The 13,354-nt window shown below is 44.8% G+C and overlaps 1 long non-coding RNA gene across 1 annotated transcript; it reads left to right on the top strand.

Moving 5' to 3' along the window:
* The first annotated feature begins 512 nt into the window (after positions 1 to 512).
* Positions 513 to 3,463, top strand: LOC142766844 (uncharacterized). The gene is made up of 3 exons (XR_012884612.1): positions 513 to 592; positions 2,248 to 2,369; positions 3,445 to 3,463. It is a non-coding gene; the product is annotated as an uncharacterized LOC142766844 (long non-coding RNA).
* Positions 3,464 to 13,354: the final 9,891 nt, after the last annotated feature.

Here is a 13,354-nt window from a genome sequence, read left to right as displayed (position 1 = left end):
CCTATTTCACACTTATCCCTTGAGCAAGACAAATACTACATTTCTAAATTTCAAAGACCCACGAATGAAATAACAGTATTTATTGGACGCGCTTTTGTTAATTATTATCAGTCTCTCATTTCAATACTTAGATTTCATTTTACTATGTTTCAATAATACGAACCACTTAGATGTACAACTTATTATGGCTTTTCGTAATGAAGAGGAATTCATCATCAGCCCCGACATTATCATTATCATCCTTCGTAGGGATTACATTAGGTTATAGCTACAGTGAGGTTTGCTCTGCCATGTGTGCGCACATAATGGCAGCAAAAGGATTACCTTGTTAGCCTATTGTTATTATTATTTCCGGCTACGAGACTACCTGAATGTCTGACTCATAACTAACTCACTCGATGATCCTGCCGCCCGGTTTTTTGGCCGATCCCCCTTTATGGGTGAGTGCCAGCAAATCTAAAGGCTCATCATCATCATCATCATCATCATCATCATCTAGTCTCGAGGCTGATCTAACCGTTTCGTGGTGAATCACACTCGATCTCTTCAAACCGCCGTCAGTCTTTTGATAGCTCTTCTGCAATTTGAACAGGTGAGTGAGTTTTCTGCATGTTATTCCCAAACTGATTGGTGCGTACATTTGGAAAGACGTTCGAGTCTGTTACTCAGAAAAGGGTGTGATATCTGAACTGAGGCCATCTTGGGAATAACGGATCACTAAAATGCTTTTTCTGAAATGAAGCAAGCAGATGGCCTGCAGCCTAGGTTATTAATTGACAAAATAGTTTGAACGAACCACTTTGTTTCAAGAGAACTGTGGGCAATTATAGACATTACTGGCAAGAACTGCGTCGTCTCATACTTGTCGCGGAGGGGTTGTATCTAAGCCTCACATTCTACGACCGGGCAAACGCACGTCGGTTATTGCGGCGGCCAGTGCTCCGTGTTTGTGTGGTTGACTTCTATGAAAACAGCATCTGTCACGCGAGCTGCTTCATCTCCTTGAAAGTCGAGAACGCCGAACATCGTGGAGCTTGACTTACTTAATGTAAGCTACGTACAGAATTATTCTTGAACTACGCCGCATTTAATCTAACAAAAACATGAACATTAATGAGTGAAACTGATTGTGAATGAACTACGCCCATACCAGATCTCCCTCTGGAAAAAAAAACATGGCAGGCGAAGCTGTGGACGCAGCTGTGATGCGGTATGCGACAAAATTCAGTGAGCGTTTTGGAAGTAGCGTATATAAAAAAGAAACAATACTTTGGCAATATAAATGTAGATGCACCTTATCTACACCTTCTGATAAGAAATACATTATCTTTACTTATGATCCCTTCTAATACCATGAAAGTTCTCAACAACTTAGACAAACAAAAAAATTGCCCGCAGCTTCCCTCGGGGGAACACTGAGGAGGATGCGGAGCATATAATTGGTTAACGGGGTGTTAAAGTGCGACTTACTTGGGTCGATGGCTAAATTGGTTAACGTGGTTGTGAAATGGGGTGTTAAATTGCGACTTACTTGGGTCGATGGCTAAATTGGTTAACGTGGTTGTAGGAGGGGGTGTTAAATGAGTGAACACGTACACACGTATGCGAAAGGACGGCGCTGGTCGAAGGGACGTCGATCATTGTGTTTGTGGATTCGTTGGAATTCATTTCCCCGCGACCTTGGACGTCAACGCGCCGTACAAACCAACCGACGAGCGGCAACTGAGCGAGCGAGCGCCGACCTTGAGTATATATACAGCGCGACGGCGCATGCACTGTCAGCTGTTGAATGTTCTCGAAGGAGAAGCGCGCGCGCGGCACAGATGGCGACGGCGCGACGGCGCATGCGCTGTCAGCTGTCGAATGTTCTCGAAGGAGAAGCGCGCGCGGCACAGATGGTGGGCGACGGCGCGACGGCGCATGCGCGCGCGTCAGCTGTCGAATGTTCGAGAAGCGGTGCGGACGGTACGGACGGCGCGGACGGCGCACTACAAGGTGCGAGTATAAGATGCTTCCGCATCTAAAAAACAATGCCAATGCTAGCGAGCACTATATACAGCCGTTGGTTACCCTATTAGTCTATGGGCTGCCAATGTGCAAGGATGGCAGGCTTCACAAAGTAGGATTTATGAAAATTCAAGTAGTCCACTAGCCATTGTCATTCCTAGTTTTTTAACGTTCATGGAAAGTAGACGCGTTCAGCACAATGAGACATTCATGTCAGTTGTATACAACTTTATGCTTCAGCGCAATCAATATGGCGGATGGTTTTCCCGTGGCCCTACCTCGGACGATGAGCCTACCAGTGATGTCCCAGGAAAACGTCAACCAGGTTCCACCCCCGACCTACCCATCTGAATACTCCTCAGGTAAAAAACTGCCTCAACATTCGGTATTCTCTCGAGTTCCAAGTTAAGCACGAAACCGTACCTCTGATGTGAACAACCATGTTCAACTGCCAGTATGTTAAGTAGAAAGCACTTTAGGTGCCCTTGACATCATATCAAGACTTGATTGATTGATTGATTGATTGATTGATTGATTGATTGATTTATATGTGGGGTATAACATCCCCAAACCACCGTATGATTATGAGAGACGCCGTACTGGAGGGTTCCGGAAATTTCGATCACCTGGGGTTCTTTAACCTGCACCCAAATCTGAGTACACAGGCCTACAGCATTTCCGCCTCCATCGAAAATCCAGCCGCCACAGCCGGGATTCAATCCCGCGACCTGCGGGTCAGCAGCCAAGTACTTTAGCCACTAAACCACCGCGGCGGGGCTACGTCGTATCGTGTCATACCACGTCACCTGCGGTCACCTCATGCCATATGTTGCTTTGCGTCACGCAGAGAAAAAAAACGTTCGAGAAATACATTAGGATGAGGCGATGATGAGAAGGAGAGAAAAGAGGGTGGAGAGGGCAAAACAGAGTGCGAGGCAGTAACAGAATTGAGGGCGCCGGCAAGTGGAGTGAGGTCAGTGAGAACAAAAAGGAGAGGCGAAAGCGTGCCACCGCCTCACAAATTGTTTCCCTACCCCGTTGTTGACACCGAGCAAGCTGCACATTTAGAGCGCTAACATCACCGTTTGGCACGCTAGCATCAATGACGGGCTGGCAAATCACGGCTCTGCACTCACGTTGAGTCCAGCTGCATACATTTTAGCACGATAGCGCTGATGGGCTTCTTTCTCTATAATCGTTGGTTGTGAGGTAAAAATGATCATCTCCTCCCTGAGCAATAAACTCAGAAAGATGCCCGCAGGGTCCAATAACTCCATTGCGCTTTACTTTTAAAGGCGGAGATGTAGCGTCCTCCATTTTTTTAATTCTGCCTACGAACTGGTCAGTGTTCAACGTGAACTTTATGACTATAATTCAGAGGTACAATGTGTTATATAATTTGCGCCACCTTTGTCGCTCCTTGTTTTTTTCTTGCAGGAAGCAAGGACGATGCGCTGTAAGCACACCTAATTATTATTTGTTTCTCATTTGGTATTAATACAGAAAAAACACAGACTCCAAGGAAATGGACCGAAAATGGGTGTACAAGTTCGTCTAGAGGGACGCGATGTCTGCTTCTTTCTTCAGAAACGTATATACATATAGTAAAAAAATAGGAGAAAAAAAGGAAAGAAAACGAACGAATAGCATAGGTGCAACGACGAATGTCTATAAATTTAATGCAAAGGTATGAACAAATTGGTTTTATTAGTTAGGAGGGCTCGATCGAGCCGATATCATGGAGCAGGGTATCTTCCCGGGAACAGGCAACCATCCAGGGCAGTGCACTGGAGCCCAATTTGCCCATATTCCTCGATGAGCAGGACTCGCTGCCTGAAATCTGCGAGCTCTCACAGGAGCCACAATACGTGTGGAACAGACTGTTTACACGTCCTCCACTGTGTAATCATTCATGCACTAATAGCGAGGCAATTTTTAGCTTACATAAGGCACCTCTGTTACGAGGCAATCCATGGCCATGATAGCCGAGAATGGAACAATCAGTTTGGCACATGATGGTCTGGTCGCTTTAGGAAGTGTCGGCAGATTAGCAGGCGAGTGTTCTAAAACAGGCATAAAATGTCTTGGCACTTGCAGTCATTTGTGAGAACAACTCGAAGCGAGTTCCCCCCCCCCCCCCCTTATTCGCACTTCAGCGTTTAGCGTTAATGAAACGTCGCCTTTTGGCAGTGCTTATCTCAGCAGCCACATCAATCTCGCGATAGTAACCTCATAATGGAGCTGTTCCGTTCTCTTTGTATATTCTCTCATGCAGAGATGCTGGCCCGAGAGGTGCAACAGTGCTGATTGCAGTACTAATCGTCCTCGGTATCATCGCCATGTCGGTGATGGTGATCATGTTAGCCAGTGGTAAGGAGCCATCGAGCTTTCCAAAATCAGTGCTTAACCGTGCCAGACAAATAAGCATGGCACAGCATATTATACACACCCTTCCACCTTACTTTGCAAGAACATCAAGGCCGATTCGGCATCCCTTAGTTTTTACTTCAATTTGTGTTCAATTTCACGCGAAACACTGTTAACTCACACAATATATAACTCACAGACTCGCTGAACGTATGCGGTGCGATGAAAATGCCGCGTTCCATCACTTGCACTTGTCTCTACGCGACGGAAGGTGTGCGTATGTCCGCTACGTTGGTCCGAAGCCATCATGAAATGTTAGAAAGACACATCTAATCTACCCGTGAGAGGCGATTGCCTTCTCGGCAAACAAGGCTACTGACCTAGACTTTATAGTTACACCCTACAAAAAGTCTGACGTCTTCGTAGGCAAACACTATGTGGTAAGGGGGGGGGGGCGGCAGGACGTTTCCGCCACGTGCGTCTCCTGTCAAACGAAAGAAAGTCACTGTTGCTCTGAAAAGTCGAAGATATGAATTCAATAGCAACACTTTGCAATGTTTGTACGATGTAAGGAAAGCAGAAAACCGCTTTAGAATCTGTCCTGGCGTAGCCTGAGCCAACATATACCGTCAGAACACTCAACGCGTCCCCCATTCTGTTCATTCCTTTAATGCGAATCAAGCGCTGATAACACCGAGGTTTCAGAGGTATGAGACCTTCGCGTGGTATGGCTAATATTTTTCGCGATATGTTCACTGCGCCCGGCCTCTAAAGTACGCTGTACTCCGCGGAACTGCGTATAGATTGTGAAAATGCGTACTGGTCGTTTCGAGGTATAGTTGAATCTTCTAAGTTTCACCGGAACTTTAGTCGCTATCTTCGGGAACTCTAACTTTCACGTACAGCATGAAGTCTTATCGACTTTGTAATTTATACAGAACCTCATGACGCCACTGACGCCAACAGCGAAAATGCACAGAGCATCCATACATTTGCTTTCTGATTCATAAAACACAGCCACAACTATTGACTTCAAATGCAGCGTCAATCACAAGCGCTATCAAATCAAGATTGTCATTGGTCAAGTCAAACAACTTGGTAGCGCGTGAGAAGTTCTCCCGCACACATTTTAGGAAAGCTTGAAATCATCAACGTAGAACACTAACATTTCGAGAATGGCTTTAGCATGACTGAATTAGTGCTGCTCAATTCTCAGGATCGAAGTACAGCGACCAGACAACCTTGAGAGACGAGGAACCCGAGATTTCTAAGGATAAGAGGGGGGCGAATGCCCTGACGATCTTCGTGCCTGAATTCAGGTTTCCAAGTACGGCACCACCACTCACGACAAAATCTACCACCAAGGCAACCACCGAGGAAAAGATCACTGAAGCGAACACCGAAAGGGACACCGAAACGCCATTTACCGAAGAGATAACTGACGTGCGCACGAGGCCGAGGAGCACTACCACGGAACTGCCAACAACGCCAGCAAAGAGTGAGTACATCAACTATAAACTAAGCAATCTACCTGCATACAAACTGCAATACAAAACAATTGTGAAGCTCGCTATAGCCATTAAACCAGTGATTACAGTGCATTGATTGATATTTGGGGTTTAACGTCTCAAAAACACCATATGATTATGAGAGACGCGGTAGCGTAAGGCTCCGCAAACTTTGACCACCAGGAGTTTTTAACGTGCATTATTACAGTGAAACTTTCGTGATACGAATTTCACGGGATCGCCGGAAGTATTCGTATAATCAAAAATTTGTATCACCATAAAATATGAAAAGTTAGCACGCGACAAAAGACAGCTGGCGCACGTTTTCAATCATTGTTTCTTAGAGCAACAGCAACGTCCCGACCAGCTCTACATGATTGCTAGGGAAGTTTTTTTACATATCAAAGATTGTACCTGCACTCGTAAATATACGTCGCGTGCATGTATTTGATACAGGAACAGTCAGTAGCTCCTTTCTGATCTTGGTAACTTTTCTGCATAACACCAAAGTACAGCGGCTTAAGGGACCTCAGGCGCAGTTCACAAGTGATTGATAAGAAGGCGTGATTAGAACCGTCCTCCATGTTATTTTCTACCATGGTGGTATTAGAGACGTGCTTCGGCCACGCCCGAACAACACAGTGTTGGCAACTGTGTGCATTCCTAAAAATGTAGGTTGAAGGTATGAGGCCTAGCTCCTTCACCAACGTCACCTGCATCGTTGGGCCTCATTTGCGTTTCAGAGGATGTCTGATGCGTGAATACAGAACTTGTACCGATGTGTAACAACGTACCAAAGTGTAAATAAACATAGCACAACATAACACATTGCAGAGCAAAAACGTCACAGCTTTGCCGCAAAGGTGAAGCAGTGAACGCGATAGGAACAAATTGGAAGGTCACGCGCAGAATGGCAACCAGATCGAAATGTGCCCCACGTTTCTCACGCACAAATGACGAACGAAACGTGATCACAGGTACAGATGAACGCGATGAAGCGTTTCAGTTGTTACTTCCCTGTGCCTGAAAAACACGCTCTTCTCGCAAACCGAGACTGTGCAACGATTGCAGCGGCGTTTGTGCGCCGGTAGCTACAGCGGAATTGTTTCGGTGAAATCCCAAGGCCAGCCAAAATTTACGATTTTCCCCACCACGAGATAAGAGTGAGCGAGCGAGCGTCCATCCTCTCCTCTCCGCGGGGAAAAGTATGCGTGGGAGATGAGACCGCGCGCCGCCATGTCCTGACGATGTAGGGAAGCGCGCCGATTTCGACACCTTGCTGGTAATGCTGAAAACGCGATTGTTCCCCCTGAGATGCCTGTCAACAGCGGTAAGTGGTAGATATAAATAGCTCGCCATTTAAACGTAAGGACGTGCCACTCCGTGCCTCAGTGGTTAACGCCTCGCACTCGCGCTTCAGATGCCCCAAGTTCGATTCCGCGCGCCAGAGTATTTTTCTGTATTCTTTTTCTTGCTTGGGCTTTCATATATACAGTTACGTATACGTGTGCGGTGAGTGACGACGACACTGGTGGCAACATCCAGCCGAGAGTGTTCATATCATTGCTATTGCGTTAAAAGCATGGCATCAGCGCAATTAGCATATGACCTCCGAGATTCGCGCCACAATTTGAGAGGCTACAACGCGTGACGGCGGGACGTGCATGCCCTTGCTTGGGTTCATGCGCCTGTGCGTGCTTCTCACTGCATCCGCGACAGCGTGGGCCGCCCCCGTTCGAACCTGTGTGGTATCGTACGTTCATAAGGATTGTTCAGGGCAGAAAATCGGTTCGCAACATCCGTACTCTTACACTGCAAGTCAATGGACCTCGGCTGGGAGCAAGGAAACATTAGTGTCCCCTCGAAGATCATACGAGCTGTGATCGTGTCACCGAGGTTTCAGTGTATTCTGAAGCACATTTTGGACACTCTACGAGGAATTATTGTAAATCATATATATATATATATGAGGCATAACACGAGCCCTCAATGAAAAGGATATTATAGGGGAAGATGTTATAGCGTGAAGCGTATTATAGCGTTCGCTAATAGTCGGCAATGCTGACCGCCAATGTGTGGCCTCAACACATTGGTAAACGCCTCCACATTCGTTTTTTCGTCAAATATAAGAACAGCTTTTGGCAATGCTTATGGTTTCTGTTGATGTGGTCCTGATTTCGCAGTTGCTACGACATATTACATTCGCCTTCCTGTGAAGGCTGCTGACGAAATTTCTCAAAATATGGCTTGAATATGACACAACATGTCTTCTCTGAATTTCCCTTTTGTACATCAGACATTTACATTTATTGCGTCGACGCGTACACTCATCGCGTGTGCGATCAACGAGCGGGCGCTCGAAGACAGGTCGTCACGATTGGTAGTCAAAAGTAGGATAGTAAAGAACTCAGGAAATACAAAGAGGTATCTATCTTGACAATAAAACGCAATAATTTATTTATTTCCCGAATGCTGTTAGCCTTTCGGCTGTTGCAGGGGTGGGACATACTAAGAATGACAAACATCAATACATTCAAATCATACAGCAATTTAAACAGCAACACTTGAACTTGGAAATGCTACATGACATACATTGGAAACACCGGCATTGAGACTGAAGGAAAAACAGTGCAGTCGTAGTAAGCATACAAATAAATTGCAATAAATTAACATAGTAGACCATGCTTACAGAAAGATATCTTTGAGCCCTTTCTCAAATTTTTCCAGTGAATCACAATGAACCAGTGGTAATGGCAAAGCATTCCACTGACAAATTGTTTTTGGAAAAAAAATGAATTCGCATATACATTGACACGCTGTTGTGGCACTTCGTATGTGTAATCGTTTACACTTCTTAGGTTTCTTCTGCGGCGTGGCGTTAAGCATTTTGTGGTGTTTATATTTAATTTATCTTTTGACAATAAAAACAAGAACATCAGCCTTGTCAATTGCCGTCGTTCGGCTAAAGTGGGCAGTTGAAGAGAGCGTAGCATTTCTGTTACTGACTCAGTCAAGGAGTACTTTGAAAGGATAAACCTGGCAGCTCGCCTTTGTACTCTTTCTAGCATATTAATGAGGCCGATTTCCGAGGGATCCCACACAATGCTGGCATATTCCGATGTTGGCCGAATATACGTAAGATGTGCTGCTAGCTTAATGGGAGTCGTAGCTAGCTTAACGGGAGTCGTAATAATAGTACCATCGGTAGTTTTATGTCCCGAAACCACAATATTATGAGGAGAAACGCCATAGTGGAACACTCGAGAAATTCGGACCTTCATGGTCCCGTTTAACGTGCACTGATATCGCACAGTACACGGGCATCTTCCGTTTCTCTTCACCGAACTACGACCGCCACGATCAAGCCCGCGACCGTCGAGATCAGCTGCTGAGCACCTTGGCCACTGATGCACCATGGCGGACATAAAATTCAGTAACGGCGCCGTAAGAAGTATTTGTACTATTTTCAGCATAGCAAAATATTCTGCAGCACATGCTTTATTTTCGTACACAAGTGCCCTCACTAACTGATTCATTGAATTCTTATTAATAACTCCAGAATGCACAAAGCTAAATAGCCATTCCGAAACTTATAGTTCGCCGAAGTGACTGACTGCATGTCTCATTTAATTTAATTAATTGATATGTGAAGTTTAATGTCCCAAAACCAGCATGTGATTATGAGAGCTCCGGAAATTTCAACCACCTGGGGTTTTTTAATGTGCACCCAAATCTGAGCACACGGGCCTACAGCATTTTCGCTTCCATCGAAAATGCAGCCGCCACAGCCGGGGTTGGATCCTGCGACATGCGGGTCAGCATCCAAATACCTTAGCCACTAGACCACCATGGAAGCACTGTACGCCTAATTTATAGTTTTCATAACTCATAGCTCTAATATAGACAATGCTCCATATTGGTGCAATTTGTTGTTTGTTCTTCATAGACTATTTTTGATTAAGTCACATGGGTTATGGCACTGTTCGAATACGCGGTATGCACCACATCTCCAAGCTACGTCGTTTCATTTGTTCACTAAAAAGGATACTATTGGTCACGTCATCAAAAGTGACCAAATGAGTTAGAGAAAAAGATAATTTGTTTTGAATGCTGCATTTCGACAAAGATTCTTCGTGGAGATAGACTCCCACAATAGTTAACAGACAACTTTCGCTAAGCTAAAAGATGAGGATTCAAATTTTAAATACACGTAGATGTCACAACTTACGTGACGCCCCTTTGATATCGCTGTTATTGTTGCTTTGGGGTTACTTCATCACAATACTTAAATGTAGTGACATGTCTTTGCTGAACGTTGCGTGCTCAGCAGGCTAGAAGTTTTAAATTCTTCTGGGCCTTCGCAATGAGTGGTCATGGCAATGAGTATTGGAATATTAAAGTGAAGCAATTAATCAGCTTACATACATAAACTGCACTCTCAGAACTCTCACATCACAAATTCTAATCAAAAGCCTATCAAGAGAATAAACACACAAGCTCAAGTTTTTGTTTTTAAACTTTGCACCGCGATTTCTGTGCTTGATGTCACCAATATCAAAGTATCTGTTTCGAATTTCAGCTCAATATTCAATGAAATGTAATGAAGTTTGGTGCATTAGGTCTGTGGCCTCTTAACACAAACCTGGTTCTCTGATGGCGCCGATGAACCAACAAGTAGCTTCAATTGATGGCTCGAGCACTGCATCACTAGCATACTCTGACCACTTTTTTTTGTTTGATTTGTTTGTTTCTTTGTTTCTTTGCTTGTTTTTTTTTTGTTTATTTACTTGCTTTCTGTTTGTTTGTTTCTTTGGTTATTTGTTTGTTTTTCTTTTATTTAGTGTTTCCTCCAAGCTTTGTTTGCAGACTTCTCTTGTTATGAACTTACGCAGAAGACACGTGGGCTGGCTTGATCTGCACGATCGGCACTAAACTGACTGGACCAGAAGTAATCCCAGATGACAGGCTTTGCGATTACCTTTTCTACGACTCGGTGTACAAGAAAGGCCCCACGCCATTCGACCCCAACAATCTGGATCCCGCCTTGAAGATCTTTCTGGACAGTGTCTCAGATTACAAGTTCACCGAGTTTGGCATTGGCTTTGCATACAAGTAAGCGTACGATGGTATACTTGTTTTCTCAGTCAATACTCAGTCAGTTGGCTAATATTATTGCACGAGTTATTTGAACCAGGTAATGTGTATCTCCCGTTGTGGGTGATATTTATGTAACTTTGATCAACAACAGTTATCCGGACACACAGGCAACGCTGTCCAGGCACCGTGTTTTTATTTATATGATTACCTGCAGCGCCACGAGGGCATTATTGCAGGGGGGGTAACACGATTAATTGCTAGAAAAGAACTGATCAGCTTGGCAGTCGGTCGAAAGTCGACATAAAACGTGGTCTGGGACCCTCAACTCTCTTGTACTAGATCACATTGCATGCGGTAATTTCATAACAAGTTAAAAAATATTGCTGCCGACTTTTTTTAGCATACGTCATATCGATATATCCAAAATATTGACAAATATTAACATCTGGCATGCTACGTGTCACAGCCTTAATAAGCTAATGAAGCTCGTCATCCAGGAAGGCTCCAGTGATTGTGAGCATCTGCTGTGCACAGAATCGCACAGTACATGGTGCTGTACAATACCATCTTCATTCGGAATTGTGAGCATCTTTGGTGGGATAAAAGCCGCGAACTTCGTAGCAGTAATCAAGCGCCTTAACAATGACGCCACCACGGCGGACCCATAGGTCGCCTACCCGCCGCTGTGGTCCAGTGGCTAAGATACTCGGCTGCTGACCCGCATGTCGCAGGTTTGAATTCCGGCTGCAGCGGCTGCATTTCCGAAAGAGGCGGAAATGCTGCAAGCCCATGTGCTCAGTTTTGGGTGCACGTTAAAGAACCCCAGGTGGTCCAAATTTCTGGAGCCCTCCACTACGGCATTTCTCATAATCATATAGTGGTTTTGGAACGTTAAACCTCACATATCAATTTTTACATAAGTCTCCTAACGAGCCGTGCTTGTCAGCAAGAAATGAAACGAAAAAATATTTTACGCTTTGCCCTATATATTAAAAAAATGCCCTTTCTCTAGGAATTGGTGTAACACTAAAGTGAAACGTATCCTTGCAGAGGTAGTTGAGCATTTATTTTGCACTGTTTTGCAAGGAAATAATGTTATGGAAACAGATTGCAATGACACGCGAAAAACGAGAAGCAGCTCGGTACTTGCAGCGCACGCCTCAAGCAGAAAGCACGCATGAAATGAGCATACAAAGGACGATCGCGGAAAAATGACTGTCACAGCTCGACACTTAAAGCACGCTGCTCAAACAGAAAAATAAAAGACGCATTAAATGAACAAAGAAGTATACACGGGACGAGCGCGAACAACTGGCGCAATTCTTACTCATTCGTGTGTGAGCAGCGCGCTTTTTTCGTAAATGCGGGCGCGGCAGCGAGCGAAGTGACCTTCATGCCCTTTTCGAGTTTTACAACTTCAAAGCAAACTTGTGGTGCAAGCACAAAAGGTACAAAGCGACCAAATCTTGACAACAGCAGGCTCACGAGTGGGCCATCACGCTAGAGAACATTGATATGCACGTTCACTACGCCAAGGGAACGCTCGCGCCCGTAGCGACGTGCGGGTGGTGCAGCACGACGACCTTTAAAGCGCGCGCACAAAACACAACCTCACTTCCTCGTTTTTTTCAGACGATAGTCTTTTTCTTTGCGATTCGTTAGTATACGCTTACAACGTCATATCCGTGACGGAAATACGTCAGCGGAGCCGTTGTGAACCCACTCCGGCAAAGAACACTTTTGTGATAAAAAGCACTGATATTTAATATTTTAATTAAAATAAATTCTATATAGTCCCCCACTGAAAACCCCACCCGCAGTTAGTGACCCCTGTTTTGCGATGGTGCGCGTCACGTCACGTCGTTCACGGAACGTAGTCGTTATCGGCAACCAAATGAGCTGCCTTCCTAAATTTGGTCAATGTTGTAAACGTGATGCTCCTGTACCCAGTGGCATTATTTGAGCCTCTTCAAATCGTTTAAAGTACTAATGACAAACTGATAAACCTGAAATGACTCCAATGCATGCGTCATGGTCGACGGAACAAAATTGTTCTCGAAATGCAGCCGCTCACGTGGCATGCAGTTTGCCATATCACGACTTGAACGAATGCTAGTGTTGCCTGATTTGAATATTTTCATTGTGATGGTAAAAATATTCGATTATTTATGAAATGCTCGCCCATAATGACTAAAATTGTACCAGCTTGTTTGTGACCGCACACAGAATAACCGTGACGTCATCAAACCGCAATTAACGACTACCGAACTTTATGCATCGTTCATGCTGCTACCGCCAACGCAGACAATCAATTTCATCTTTGATATGTCATATAAGACCTTCAGACTAAAACTAGTAACCTAAACTTAACAAAT

The sequence above is a fragment of the Rhipicephalus microplus genome, chromosome 7 (genome assembly GCF_043290135.1).
Source record: "Rhipicephalus microplus isolate Deutch F79 chromosome 7, USDA_Rmic, whole genome shotgun sequence".
Classification (NCBI taxonomy): Eukaryota; Metazoa; Arthropoda; class Arachnida; order Ixodida; family Ixodidae; genus Rhipicephalus; species Rhipicephalus microplus.
Note: the sequence above shows the minus strand (reverse complement) of the source record. Positions and strands in the feature narration are given on the sequence as shown.